The following is a 15,093-nucleotide window of genomic DNA, read 5'->3' on the forward strand; positions in this document are numbered from 1 at the left end:
GTACAAGGTGGTCACAATTAATCTTGTCTTTCAGATGTGAAATTGGGTGGTTGCATTTATTTGATTTATCAAACTCAAAGTTCAAAAGAAATTTTTTCAAACTTTATGACACACCCAAACTATTAGATTTGACATCGGACGGCTATAAGTAATTGTGACCTCCATATTCCAAAGGTAAATAGTCTCATTGTATATATATTTTGTTTTTTTTTTTCTAGAAAATTACTCATATATTATATTTAATCCCGGTAATATATGGTTGCAACCTTAAAACGTAAAATTAAAAATGCACCTCACAAATCCACTAGAAAATGTTGTTTCAATGTTGAAAAACTCTCTAATTGATCATCTCCATATCGAAATTTTTAATATGAAATAAAAAAAAATTAAGTCTTAGAAATAGTGTATCTTACAACACATTATCTAGACCGTCCATTTTTAAGATTTTCATGTGTTTATAGATTTACTTGATTTTAACCATTTTTGAAGTTTAAAAGTTTACAATTAGATATTAAAATAGATTTTTAGATAAGCTTATAGATGTTTTTATATCAAAATTACATGATAAAATTTGGAGGTGTGCCTTAATTGGATTGTTTAAAGTTGCAACCTTATAAAAACCACACTCATTCTTAAAATACCCCGCAATTTTTTCATGTTACGGGTTATCTTTTTCAGTTTTTTTTCCTTTGTCCCTAATTAGGACATTGGAAGTCTGAAGTCATATATGAGATTGGACTTTTAATGTCTGTAATCATAAAAAAGTTTAGCGCGCACCTGTTGCCTCCTTCATTTTCCATATTTCCATCCAAATGAAAATGTGTATTGTTGTTTTAGGGCCTGGTTGGGTACTTGGATTTTAAGGCATGGATTCTTAATATATTGTATATTGTCAAAATCTACTATTTGAATTGCTGTATGACTAGGATAGTTAAAAACAAGAAAATCAAAATCATAGAAATAAAACAAGACCTACTTTTCCATAATTTCATTTCCACACTAAAACCTGTTTTTTTACATTTCCAAGGCCCATGGATTTCACCTCCCTCGACCTGAAATATAGGAAGCATTTAGTAGATATGAAAATTTTTTAAAGAAAAGTACTTAAATTTTTTAAAGAGAGAAACTATCTCAAAATTTTTAGAAAGAAAAACTATCTCAAATTTTAACTTTTACAGGGAAAGTATGTTAAAATTTTAGAGAGAGAAAGTATGTTAAAATTTTAGAGAAAAAGTAACAAATTTTTTTAGAAAGATAAACCATCTCAAAACTTTAGAGAGATAAACTGTATCAAATTTTAACTTTTAAAAAGAGAAATTATGTTAAAATTTTGGAGAGAGAAAGTATGTTAAAATTTTATATAAAAAAGTACCAATTTTTTTAGAGAGATAAACTATTTTTAAAATTTTAGAGAGAGAAACAATCTCAAATTTTAATTTTTAGAGAGAAACTATCATATTTTAGAGAGAGAAAGTATATGCAAATTTTTAGAGAGAGAAACTATCTCAATTTTTTAGAGAGAGAAACAATCTCATATTTTAATTTTTAGATGGAGAAACTATATCAATTTTAGAGAGAGGACCTAAAAAGTTTTAAAAATAGAAACTATCTCAAAAAAATTTTAGAGAGAGAAACTATATCAAATCTTAAGTTTTAAAGAGAGAAACTATTCTTAAAATTGTAGAGAGATAAAGTATTCTTAAACTTTTAGAGAGAAACTATTATAAATTTTAGAAAGAAAAACCACATAAAAAATTTAGAGAGAAATATTTCAGTTTTACAGAGAAAAACTATCTCGAATTTTGAGTTTTAGAGAAAAACTATAACGAATTTTGAATTTTAGAAAGAGAAAATATATTAAAATTTTAGAAATAGAAATTATATCAAATTTTAGAGAGATAAACTACCTAGAAAATTTTAGAGAGAGATGGAGAAAGAAACTATCGCAAAATTTATATTTTAGAGAGAAAAGGTATATTAAAATTTTCGAGAGATAAACTATATCAAATTTTAAATAGTGAAAGTATATAAAATTTTTAGAGAGAGAAACTATCTCAAAAAAAATTAGAGAGATAAACTATCTCAAATTTTAAGTTTTAGAGATAGAAGGTATCTCAAATTTTAAACTTTAGAAAGAAAACGTATATCAAAGTTTAGAGAGATACTATATCAAATTTTAAAGAGATAAATTATTTCAAAATTTTAGAGAGAGAAACTATCTCAAACTTGAAGTTTTGGAGAGATAAAATACTATAAAATTTAGGAGAGTAACTATATCAAATTTAGAGAGAGAAAGTACATAATTTATTTTAGAAAAATAAACTATCGCAAAATTTATAGAGAGAAATCATCTCAAATTTTAGCTTTTAGAAAGAGAAAGTATATTAAAATTTGAGAGAAAAACTATAACATATTTTAGAGAGAGAAACTACTTAAAAATGTTTAGAGAGAGAAACTATCTCAAAATTATTGAATAGGGGAACTATCTCAAGTTTTAAATTTTAGAGAGAGTATCTTAAAATTTTAAAAAGAGAAACTATATTAAATTTTAGAGAAAGTAAAGCACCTAAAAATTTTAGAGAGAGAAGTTATCTCAAAATTTTTAGATAAATATTTTCAATTTTTAAATTTTGGATAGAAAGTATATTAAATTTTAGAGAGACAAAACCATGTCAAATTTTAGAGAGAGAAACTATCTCAAATTTTTTATAGATACATGTTTCCAACTTTTTAGTTTTAGAAAAAAAAAATATATAAAAATTTTAGAGAGATAAATTGTATGAAGCTTCGTTACCAAACAATGGACATAGAAGTGATTGTAAGGAATTCATAAATTTTGTATAATTTATCCAAACAAGAGGTTTGAGGAATCCATAATAAAAATCTTTGATATTAAAAATCTAAAGATTTCTTTTGATTTTAAATATATAATATTCCTAATTTCGTCCTATCCAAACGGGCCCTTAATGAATTTTTATCAAGGTAAAATAGGAAATGCAAATTTTTTAATAAAAGACTTTTTAAGAGAAAGAAGGGGGTTTTCCATTCGTTTCTCTCACATATCCGTCGATCAATCTCACTCTCTCCAACAAGATTCAAGAAAGCATGAGTGAGACACTGGCCAAATATATCATAATCGGGTAATTTTTTTTATATTGTGTTGGATCCTTGCTTGTTTTACTCTAGGTTTAAGGAAATTATCATAAAATTTTCATAAAAAGGTCAATAAACAGTAAAGCCCTAATATTTTTTTGTTTATAGTTTAACTTTTTGACATTATGATCATCATTGAAGCTTTTTTCAATTAATTGGGGTCGGCTATCTTAAATCTGTCATTTTACTTTATTAACAGTCATAACTACAATGAGGCTAAAAATCTCTTTATATTTTTACACTACTTCCAACTGCCTTTTTACACCTACTCTTTGCCCACTTTTTAGCCTTTCTACTTAAGCTAACCCATATCTCCTAACAAGTGTTGTAATGGATCAGCGTCACACATGGTCGGCTCACCTAAGACTATTTTATCTCATCTTATCACCTGCTGGTGCCATACATATCTCTTGAATATATTCATTTCAAAATTCTACCACCTATTCTCTTTCTACTCATCCATCTCAACATCTTCATCTCAACTATATTCATTCTATGGGTATGTTGTTTATGGAATGTCCAACATTTCTCCCTCATAAAGTGAAGTTGGTCTCACAATTGTTCTATAGAACTTGTCATTCAGTTTCATTCGTATGCGACGATCACATAAAACTCTGGTTGTAACTTCAATTCCTATATGCAATATCTTCTTCAATTTCTCCATTTTTTCAAATTATCAACCCAAGATATCAATTAAATTTTTATATGTTTCTAAAATCCTAAATTGTTAATATTCCCCAAGCATAATCTTTTCCCTTTTTTCGCAGGTTTAGTTATTTTTTTATTTTTATTTATTTTTGCTCAATACGACTAGCAAGGACTTCTATAGTTTGTAAAAGCCAATTAAATAAAGAACAAAAAGTGTGAAAAGGAAAAAGGAATACGTTTGCAGTAATCTATCATCTTTTTTAATTTTCAATTTTCTTGAAATTTTTTTCAAATAATAATATTAATTGCGGAAAATAGAAAAACAACAAATTAATTTAAGAAATAAAAAATATATTGAAGTGTTTTTTTTTTTTTTGACTATCGAATTTTATGTTGTTCTCTTTTCAACTGATTTCATGTTTCTCTTTTTTATTTGCATTTTTCTGATTCTTCTAAAAATTAGAAAATGTAAAGTTGAAGATGGAAATTTATTACGGCATATGCGTTGAAGATTGAGGAATCGTTGATTTTCTTTATGGTTATTTTGGTTCGGATGTGATTATTGGTGGGTTAATCTATGTCTTTGTAGTTTCATAGGATTTTGGATGTGATTTTTGGTTTTTTTTTTTTTTTAGTTATTATTATTATTATTATTATTATTATGGTTTTACAATTACATTGTGTGTTTTATATCTCTTTGGACCTAGAGTTGTTTTTATCATAGAAGTTAGTAACAATGATATTTTGTTTGAATATGGTAGTTTTTGGCTGCCTTTGATGTGAGTATATGCTTCTACGTGAATTTAATTGGTAGTTATTTGTAAGATTTTTTTAACTGTCGACCTTACTCTCTAACTTGATTATTTAACTCAGGACGACAAAAAAAATTTCGGCAATGGCAGCTGACGGAGTGCAATTGGTATTTCATTAGGGAGGATCTTTCGATATGGTCTAAGAAGGGTGAGTACTTTGAATTTTCCCTCAACCCATCCCAAACCGAGGTAAATGAGATGGGTTGTGTTAGTTAAGTAGTCAATATTAAAGTTTGAAGAAACTTATTGTCAATCTTTAACATACGTTATTGCAGCGTATATCCAGTACATAACCTATTAGGTGGTGCGAGTTAGTTCAAGTGGAATGCTTAAAAAAAGCAAGAGATAGACCCAAAAGGACATGATTGGAAGTAGCGAGAAAAGATATAGAAACTTATAACGTCACTGAGGGTATGATTCTTGATAGAGCAGAATAACGGATCAAAATTCATGTAGCCAACCGTAAATAGTTGGGAAAAGGTTACGAGGATGATCGTGATGATCTTTTAATAGAAACTCGAAAGAAGTTAAGAATTCAGGTAAAGGGGGGAATGGAAGGTGAGGTTCATATCATATGAATAGATCTCTAGACCGAATGAGCCAGCCGGGTATTATAAAAAAATTCAAAACAATTATATAAAATCCCCAAAAAAGTTATTTTGTTTGTAATGCATTTTTTAATGTTTTTCATCATTTTGGCAAAAATTGAAATTTGTTTTCACCATTAATACTTATTTTTATATTTTTTCATCTTTTTTGAAAATATTTAAAAATACCAATGGGCACAAATCGATTCATTAAAATCTATTTTTTTCATTATTTTTCGCTTTTATTTGGATGTGTTTTATTAATTAATGCTTTAAATATATTTTTAATATTTTATTCGACTTTTTTTTTATATTTTTTAATACTTTTTTTACCACCCGGGAATTGCTCAGTTAGACGGATTTATCGATTGGGCCGATTAAACCGCTTCCAACCCCGTGTCTGGTTAATTGTTCAAATTCGATTTTTCCTACACTGGTTGAGAGTTGGCACCTCTAACATCGTTGCATATGTTTCATCCCAGACGGGGTTACATACCTTGCAAATTCCACCAACATAAGCTGATGATGGCGGTCCATCGAGAATGACTAGGAGCAAGAAATAATTGCTTGTTAGTCTAGAATCTATTTATCCTGAACATGTCTTGTAATTGCCCTTTGCATTTTACTGTTGAGGCCCAATGAAACGGTGTCTAACCCCATTGTGCACAACGAGCGCGACATTGAGGACATTGATCCCATAGAGAGCCCACGCATAGGAGATCGAAATGAAGTTGTACTCCAGATTAGTCAAAGATTGGATAATTAACACTGACATCACCAGGTTGATTATATCATATTTAATAACTTTGTTTTGAAGTTTGTGAAAAGCAAAGATGGATGGTCTGGCCAAAGTGCAAAGCACATGGATCTATATGAAAAGTGTACTACTATAGGGTTGGTAATACAATATATTTAACGGTTTTGAGCATGGTGAATGAGCACACATATAGTGGTCTGATGCGGAGTCTTCATCAGCCTTTGGCTCAAAGCCAATGGGTGGGAAAGAAGATTAGAGATCGTGTACAAAACTAGGAAGGTATAACATGAAGAGATAATGTGAACAATTTGCAACACAACCATAGTGTTCTATTGGGAAAGGGGCTAGGCTCATGGTGATAGTACCCCGTACCCAAATCACCACGTTGTGGTTTTCATTCCCACCACTAGCGCCACCTCACTAATACTTTCGAAAAAGCTAACTCCTAATTTACTTAAAAAATTGGGTAAGGAGCCTGTCTTCCCCACTGAATTATAAAAAAAAAACAAAAAACAGACCATGATATCTTACATACAAGTATGGTGAGCAAGAAGGTAATAACACATGGATCAGAAGATGAAGCATACAAGTACTTGGAAAACTTTGAGCCACCACCCTTAAACATAACTGCTCATTGCGATAAACAACTTCAAATGTCTTTTCCTTGCATTCCATAATGTCTTGAGGTTTTCTTTAATCAATGCACGCCTCTAAGAAGTCGGATTTATTTGAAGGATGCAAGCCTCCAAGAATTCTTAATTGGATGTTCTTAAAAGGAAGATACCTAGTGATCTTGTTATGTGCCATTGGAGTAAATGCTCAAGATGAGGATGGTGATAGCTGGCATGGGTTATTATGTATCTTGAATGAATTATTCCATGAGTGTCCCAATTTTACTGCATTGACCATTATATCTGACCGACAAAAAGGTTTGATACAAGCAATTGAAGATATTTTTCCCAGTTTTACTACATTGACCATTTTGCATGTGGCATTTAACAAAGAATTTCAAATGACATTTTGGAAAGGCAGCGAATTGTTCAGTATTGACTTCTTTATTCTAAAAGAAAGCTCATAAATTGATTATGCAAAAGTTTGACAGAAGAATATGTGAGATACAAAATGCTTACAAAGCTGCATATGACTATATTATGGAAATATGCCCAGAAAAATGGCCCAATACTCATCTCTTAGGGGCTAGTTATAATCATCTGACATCTATGCTGATTCCTTTAAAAAGTGGATAATGTCAGCTGACGCTTACACTTTGTGAATTCCTGAGATTTAAGTTGACGAGCAGGCTCTCACAGAGAATGTAGGAAGCAAGCAGGTGGATTGGTGTCCTAATTCCATCTCCACAAAAAAAAGTTAGACATGCAAAGGGGAAGGCAAGGTTTCTACACAATGTAATACCGGTAGCGGATATGTTATGATATCCAATGTATCGGGAAGATATACGGTGCTGATATAGCTAGATGGAGATGCCCTTACAGGCTTTGGCAGATTGGTGAGATACAGTGTAGTCAAGTCGTTGCTAAGTATAAATTGTAGGCACCTTGAGGTCATGGCATCCTACATTAGTTACTTCATAATGGAACTTTTGAAAAAGTAATACAAATTTCATTTCAACTTATACTTGGCCGTTGGACCCAAGACATTTTGATAAGTCTAAAGACCACTTCAGACTTTGAATAGCCAAAGTGGTAAAAATTCGAAGTGGTCTTTGGATCCAGAGCATTTTGAGTGCTGGTAGGTCTAGATAAAACTTTAGATTTGGGATATTTGATGGTTTGCCACTTTAGATATCCAAAATCTGGAGTAGACTCTTGTGTACTTGTCATATGTATTTTTCTCAATACTTGTCATATGTATTTTTCTCAATACTCTAGTTTGGTTTTGTACCCCTTTCCCTTTTTTCTCTTTCTTGATTATACCTCAATATATGTGCTTACATTGCATGTTTGAATGTATATGATAATATTAGAGAGACCAATATGTTTCAAATAAGGGTCTATGTTTTAATTTGGAAAGTCAGTGGGGGAGAAGGCCCCCTACCCGAATTTTTCATCAATAGAAATAGAAGAATACATTAGTTTACAACCCTATAGTAGGACAGTTACGTCAAATCATGTTATAAAAGAAGAAAGAGAAAGTCTAGTGGACGGCTACATCAAATCGTGGCGCCTGAGTAGACCGATCCTCTCTTAGTGAGGGCATCAGCTACCATATTCACATCTCGAAAATCATAGACAACAATATGCCAAATGTAGAGCAAGAGCTTGGCATGACAATTGTATGCCACCATCTGTAATCTCCATGGGGCCACGACGTCGATTCTGAATAGCATCCACTTTGAATAGCATCCACTCTGAATAGCATCCACCATAGAGATGAATCACTTCCTATCTGTAAAGGGAGCAACCTTTTGCATAGCTAAACCCTCTTCTAATACCTAGAATTCTGCATAATTATTAGAAGCAAATCTAAAATGTTTAGTGAAAGCGGCCACAAATCCACCAATGTTGTTTCTTATGACCCCACCACCACCTGCCAAACCAAGATTATGTAATGACGCACCATCAATATTCAACTTATACTACTGGACCTTCGGGAGTGACCATGCAACTCGGATAAGGTATTTTTGCTTTTGATAGACATCGAGTAATATGAAGATTGCCAATAATCACCTTTTTTTGACAATGGGGGGCCCATTAATCTAACTTCTGTTAGAGCCTTGACAGGTGAAGCAATACGAATAACAATTTGCTCTCTCCTTGATGCTTAGATGTAAAAAACCTTTTTATTTCTCTCCTCCCATAGAAATCGTGAAGAATATACCCATCCAGATGTTGAAAAACCCAGATGATTGAATTTGAAGGCTAGCCAACTACGATGAATATCTTGGGCTAAAGATGCAAGCATAAATCTCTTACCACACCGTCAGGCTAAAGAGTGCCACACACCTTGCAAAAAGAGCAATGAAACAAGAGGCGACAAAAGTTGTCCTCATTGTTCGTGTAAAAAGGGTAGATAGTAGCCATATGACAACCTTGCTGTTGAAATATATATGTAGTTGGAAGCCGATTGTGCATAGCAAGTCAGGAAAAATATTTAGCCTAAGGATGACATTTGGCAGACCAAAGAGCATGAAAAATAGGCTGGGTGAACTGCCTAATGAATTAATCTTTTTATAGGTAGAGAAAGAGAGGCAAGTTAAGAGGAAAAAGAGCTAAAGAAAGAAATGGAAAACCAAATGTGTACTAAATCCAGAGGAAATAGAAAAAAAAAAAGAAGATCTGGATAATATTTTTGAGTGTTTGATCCTGGACATTAGTGTTGCACCACATCATCAAATTTTTATTTGTAGATCAATCAAAAACTTTCTTTTATGTTTGATTGCCTAGTTTTTCGAGGTTTTGTTTTGACTTCTTCAGGCGTTCAGGTCGCTGAGAACAAAGTAAAGATCATACCCCAACTTGGAAATTTAGGCTTAGCATGTTGGCGACGATCCATCTGCCTAGGTTTACTTCGAGGGTCGTAGACGAAATCAGGGCTATGTAGGTTGAGCAGCAGTGGGAATGGGTTGGGTTGGTTGATCTAGCTCTTGCTCCTGAGCCTCGTCCTGATCCTCATCCTCATGTTGCTCCTGATTCTCATCCTCCGCAGCATGATGACTCCTCAGTTTCGATCCCCACCATATGCTTTAACATGCAATATACTCGGTGAAAAAATCATATGCCCCTATTGCATCGGCAGGTGCCTTTGGATGCCATGGTTCTTGTATCTCTAGGGCCTGGTGCAACACATTAATGCCCTGCCAAAATAAGCACCACTACAGAAGAATAATAAATGCATAAAGAAAAGCTATATAAAAAACTACACGGAACAAATCTAAAATAATAAAATCTTCAACAAACGAACTTAGAAAATGCATAGGAAACTAAAGATTAATATATATATATATATATAGAAAAACTCTTCACAACGCATATAGGCGAAAATGAACAGTGATTTCGTCTATCCTCATCACTATCCAAACTTCATCGCACGTTCACATTAGATAGTGTTTCAATTTCAGTTTTCTCTACAAATCCAAATTACATGAAATTTGGAGCGTGTATACACATTAGTGACGTGCACCAAATAAAAATATGAAAAAAATAATTCGTAAAATATAAATTGACCAAAATACCTTAAAATATTTTGGACAACTTATATTTTGAGAATTATTATTTTTCATATTTTTATTAAGTGCGACTCACTAAGATGCACATACACTCCAAATTTCAGATTATTCTGATTAGTAAAAAAGAATAAAAAATAAAATATTACCGGACTACTGTGACCGTGCGATGAAGTTTGGATGGTGATGAGGGTAGGCGAAATCAATGTTCAATTTCACCAATAGGCGTTGAAAAGACTTTTCCATACATATATAGAGCAATGATCTAATGCAACGATTGTATCATAGTATACACACTCTCTTCATCTCAATAAACCATCCAAAAAAAAAAAAAAAAAAAGTTCAATTTGAACCCTAGATATAGTCAAAATGAGTCCCCTCTGAAAACGAATCTAGACCATCTATTTTGTGAGTTTCAATATCTTAGCCTTTATATACTCAAAATCATTTTTTTCTTTTTTTTTAACATTGTTCATCTAATGATAATAAAACTATCTAAAAAAATTGGAAATAAAAAAATCCTTTTAAGGCCTAGATCTAAAAATATCACCAAAATGAACAACTTATGTTAATTGAGCTAAAAAAATACTTTCTAGATTGTGTTTTCAAATTTTATTTTTTGTGATTGTTTATTAAAATGAAAAGAGTGTATATTTAATTTGAATCAAACAAATGGCCATAAGATAATTTTCTAAGGTTGTTGCATTATAGTACTATATAATGGTTGTATGAAATCATTGCCCATCTATATATAGGAAAACTCTTCCCAATTCCTATAGGCGAAAATGAATAGTGATTTCGCCTACTTTATAACCATCCAAAGTTTATAGTACAATCACGATTGTCCGGTAGTGTTTCATTTTTCATTTTTTTTTTACAAATCGGAATGATTTGAAATTAGAATGTGTGTACATTTTAGTGAGGCGCACCCAATAAAAATTTATAAAAATATAATTTGTGAAAAAATTTGACCAAAATAGCCCCAAAACTTTTGGTTAATTTTTTTCATGTAAAATATTTTATTTGATTTTTTTTTGTAGATTCGCCTTTTTTTTATGAACACATGCTCCAAATTTCAGTCATTCTGATTTGTAAAAAAAAATAAAAAATAAAACACTATCAGACAATCCTGATCAATACCATGAACTTTGAATGGTGACGAAAGTAGGCGAAATCGCTATTTATTTTTACCTATACGCGTTTTGTATTATATATATATATATATATATATATATATATATATATATATATATGATACAGGTGGCCGACGCCCATTGGGGTGAGTCGAAAGGATGGGATCACCTTGGGAGTTTTAACGTTTGTGATCCCTCATTACTTGATTTCAAACTCAACATATGCAAATAGCTTGACGAACCATAAAGGTCTATCTCTCTAGCGTCGTTGGGCAGCGGGGCCTCTCTCTAAAACAAAAACCCAAATCTCTCTCTGGCGTCATATGGGGCTGCAGGGCCTCTTGCTCTAAAAAACACCCAAATCTCTCGCTCTTCTGCTGCCCCGGCCCCCCCTCTCTCTCATCTCTGGTTCAGGCCTGCCCTCTCTCTCTCTCATACATTTGTGCCTCTCTTTCATGTGTGTTTGTGCCCTTTGCAACCTGGTCTCACACACTCTCTCTCAACATAGAAGACAAAGCAAGAAGATGAGAAAAAGGTACAAATTCTCTCTCTCTCTGGAAAATATACCTGTCTTGTGAAAATTGGGGAAACAAAGATACCAAATAAATTGATTTGTATTGTTAGTATTCATAAAAAGTGATTTGATTGATATGGTGGAGCTGTGTGCCTCTCGAATTTGTGCCATCTCTCTCTCAATAAAAATCCATCGGGCATATATTGTTGGGAACATCTTTATCATTTTGTTGTTGAATAAACTGTAAGCTTGCAAGGAGGTATTTGCGGCTTTTGATTGTAATTATTTGGATGAAAATTATATCATGTGGCATTAAACTGGTGTGATTTGATTGCTCTTTTTTTTGGTTTTTCCCAACTTACATTATACCAGTGAGTAGGCACTGCAATTGAAAATTGGTTGTGGGATTTGTTTTTTTGTTGTTTTTTTGAGACTACTGTTAGGAAAGGGCCCATGCGAAAAGTGCATGTGAAACATTAACTCCACTACTCACAAGCATGGCTATAGTGGAATCACATGGTTGCAGTTTTTATTGTAGCTTATGGCCAGGTGATGTATGATATTAAATTCTTTTCATATCTTTCTTGCTCCCTCTCTAATGATGGATGATCTCTTTGTTGATTTACGGTTATCTGTAATAACTTGGACTTCAAACATTTCTTCCCCCCGAAGTTCCATTTAGATCAGCCTTTCCTGGTCCCAATACTCAGGATTTTGATATATGAGCACCTGCAATGGGTATGTCACGATAACTTAATACAGTTATACAGTTATCTGCGTGTGGACGGATACTCCATCAAAATGAAGAAAGAAATATTGCACAAATTTAACAATATGTCAAAATGCACAAGATGAAAAACAACCAAATAATCATCAAAGTTTAGCTTAATTCTATTTAATGAATAAAAATACACCCAAGCCATTACATGAACTTGTATTCCTTCTTGTAGGACTATCAAATGCTCCTCATAAGGAGTACAAAAGTTAAAAAAACCAAGTACAAATAAGCAGCCATTGGCTACACATAAGAACAACATTAAATGTTGCACACATCCAGCACAACTCCTAGCTCAAGACCGATGTATACTCCACCAACAACCACAGCTTTTCCATTCTTATTTGCACCTACCTCTTTTCCAAGTCTCATATTTGAAGACAACTTGAGCTGTTGTTGTAGGAGTTTTCTTGGCTGTATTTACTTTGGTTACCTCAGTACCAAGAATGAGTTTTATGCCCGCAGGAGCCCATTGGAAATAAAATATTAGGGCATCCACGGAGTTCAGTAACTCACATAATTGTTTGTTACAGTCATGGGGTTCTATAAGACTCTCAATTCAAATTTAACATCAACAAAATGGAAAGCTAAAAGCAAATCAAGAAGTGACAACCTTTCCTGTACCATTCAGGAAGTAATCTCTCGCCCCCGCTTCCAACATAAACATGGAACCCAGGAAGATCCACTGCTCCTGAATATGCATCTTCTGAGAACCACAAACTGGTATAGAAATTTTTGGTTCTACCAACATTGATGGTGTTGCAATTTCTAACATTTGAATGCACACTTCAGCTGGAATTAAAAGTATATTGCGCACTGCATTTGTACAGAATTAGGTGTCAACTTGATGCAAACAAATCAAGGAAAAAGTTTATATATAAGGATGCTATCTTATAATGCAGAACTACGAATGCCCCTCAAAAATCCACCGGAAAAAGTAGTTTTAATGTTGGAAAACCCTTTGATTAATCATCTCAACATCAAGATGTATGACTATGAAAAATAAACAGATTTTAAGTCTCAGAAATAGTGCATTTTACAACATATTATCTATACCGTCCATTTTCAAGATTTCATATGTTTATAGATTTACTTGATTTTAACAAATTTTGAAATTTAAAATTTTATAATTAGATATAAATATAGATTTTGAGATGATCCTAAGTATATTTTACATCAAAATTATATACCATGATAAAATTTAAAGGGCACCTTACCTCTACACCTACGGAGGCGTCTGTATGCCAACTGCACCCACAAATCAACACATACATCAAAACACAACCAGCCCAAAATATACAATTCAAAATTATATAACAAGAAATGATCAAAAGTAGGAAAGCTAGCAGAGTACTTCTAGACTCAACAATCAAAAGGCATATCCCTAAGACAAACCAACAAAAGGCATATCCCAAATATCTTTAAAACAGAAAATTGCTGGTTTTCTTCAGCAATCACAAAATAAGATCGAAACATTAGGCATACAAGAAGCATTCAGAATCTCCATAAAACAATATGGCAAGAATGAGAACATTGCCAGAACAGGGAATCCAATGAAATGTATCTAAAATTATATCATAAATTAATGTTCATGTCAGATAACCAAAAAAAGGGAGCAATAAAATCACACCAGTTTAATGCCACAGGATAGAATTTTCATCCAAATAACTACAATCAAAAGCCCCAAATACCTCCTTGCAAGCTTACAGTTTATTCAACAACAAAATTATAAAGATGTTCCCAATAATATATGCCCGATGGATTTCCATTGAGAGAGGGAGAGAGAGAGAGAGAGAGAGAGGGCACAAACTCGAGAGGCGCACAGCTTCACCATGTCAATCGAATCAATTTCTATGAATACTAGCAATACGAATCAATTTCTTTGGCATCTTTATTTCCCCAATTTTTACAAGACACATAGGTGTATTTTCTAGAGAGAGAGAGAGAGATAATTTGTACCTTTTTCTCCTCGTCTTGCTTCGTCTTCTATGCTTAGGGAGAGAGTGTAAGACCAGGCTGTAGAGAGCACAAACGCGTGAGAGAGAGAGAGGGTAGGCTTGAAACTGAGATGAGAGAGAGAGACAGAGAGGGCAGCAGAAGAGCGAGAGATTTGGGTTTTTTTAAGAGAGAGGGGCCCCGCTGCCCCATATGACGCTAGAGAGAGATTTGGGTTTTTGTTTGAGAGAGAGGCCCCGCTGTCCCACGACGTTAGAGAGATAGAGCTTTATAGTTCGCCAAGCTATTTGCATAGATTGAGTTTGAGATCAACACAAGGGGGATCACAACCATTAAAGTTCATCCCATCTGTTCAGATCACCCCAATGACATAGGCGGGCCTGTCAGCAGTATCATTTTCCTATATATATTAGTATTTAGTTTGCTATGGACGAGTAGCAATTCTCCCCCATGTCAATGTATCTGCTTAGAGCAATTAGCCAATGCGGTGGTTGTTTTCCATCTTCTCATTCCTCTTCCACTTCCACTTCCACTTCCCAAGCCGTTCATTAGGATGGGTCCATGGTTTAAAAAGC

The 15,093-nt window shown here is 33.1% G+C and overlaps 2 long non-coding RNA genes across 3 annotated transcripts; both read right to left on the minus strand.

The window, feature by feature from the left end:
• Positions 1-7,973: 7,973 nt before the first annotated feature.
• Positions 7,974-12,512, minus strand: LOC148781319 (uncharacterized). The gene is made up of 2 exons (XR_016059862.1): positions 12,281-12,512; positions 7,974-9,750 (listed from the first exon to the last, which is right to left on the minus strand). It is a non-coding gene; the product is annotated as an uncharacterized LOC148781319 (long non-coding RNA).
• A 142-nt stretch (positions 12,513-12,654) lies between these two features.
• LOC105420544 (uncharacterized) lies at positions 12,655-14,890 on the minus strand. 2 transcript variants are annotated; one of them, XR_966629.3, is made up of 3 exons: positions 14,522-14,890; positions 13,780-13,810; positions 12,655-13,378 (listed from the first exon to the last, which is right to left on the minus strand). It is a non-coding gene; the product is annotated as an uncharacterized LOC105420544 (long non-coding RNA). The 2 variants fall into 2 exon arrangements; XR_016059861.1 differs by lacking the exon at positions 14,522-14,890 and adding an exon at positions 14,373-14,510.
• Between the last annotated feature and the right edge of the window lie 203 nt (positions 14,891-15,093).

Source organism: Amborella trichopoda, chromosome 7 (genome assembly GCF_054954075.1).
Source record: "Amborella trichopoda isolate Santa Cruz 75 chromosome 7, AtrichopodaSantaCruz75HAP2 v2.0, whole genome shotgun sequence".
Lineage (NCBI taxonomy): Eukaryota > Viridiplantae > Streptophyta > Magnoliopsida > Amborellales > Amborellaceae > Amborella > Amborella trichopoda.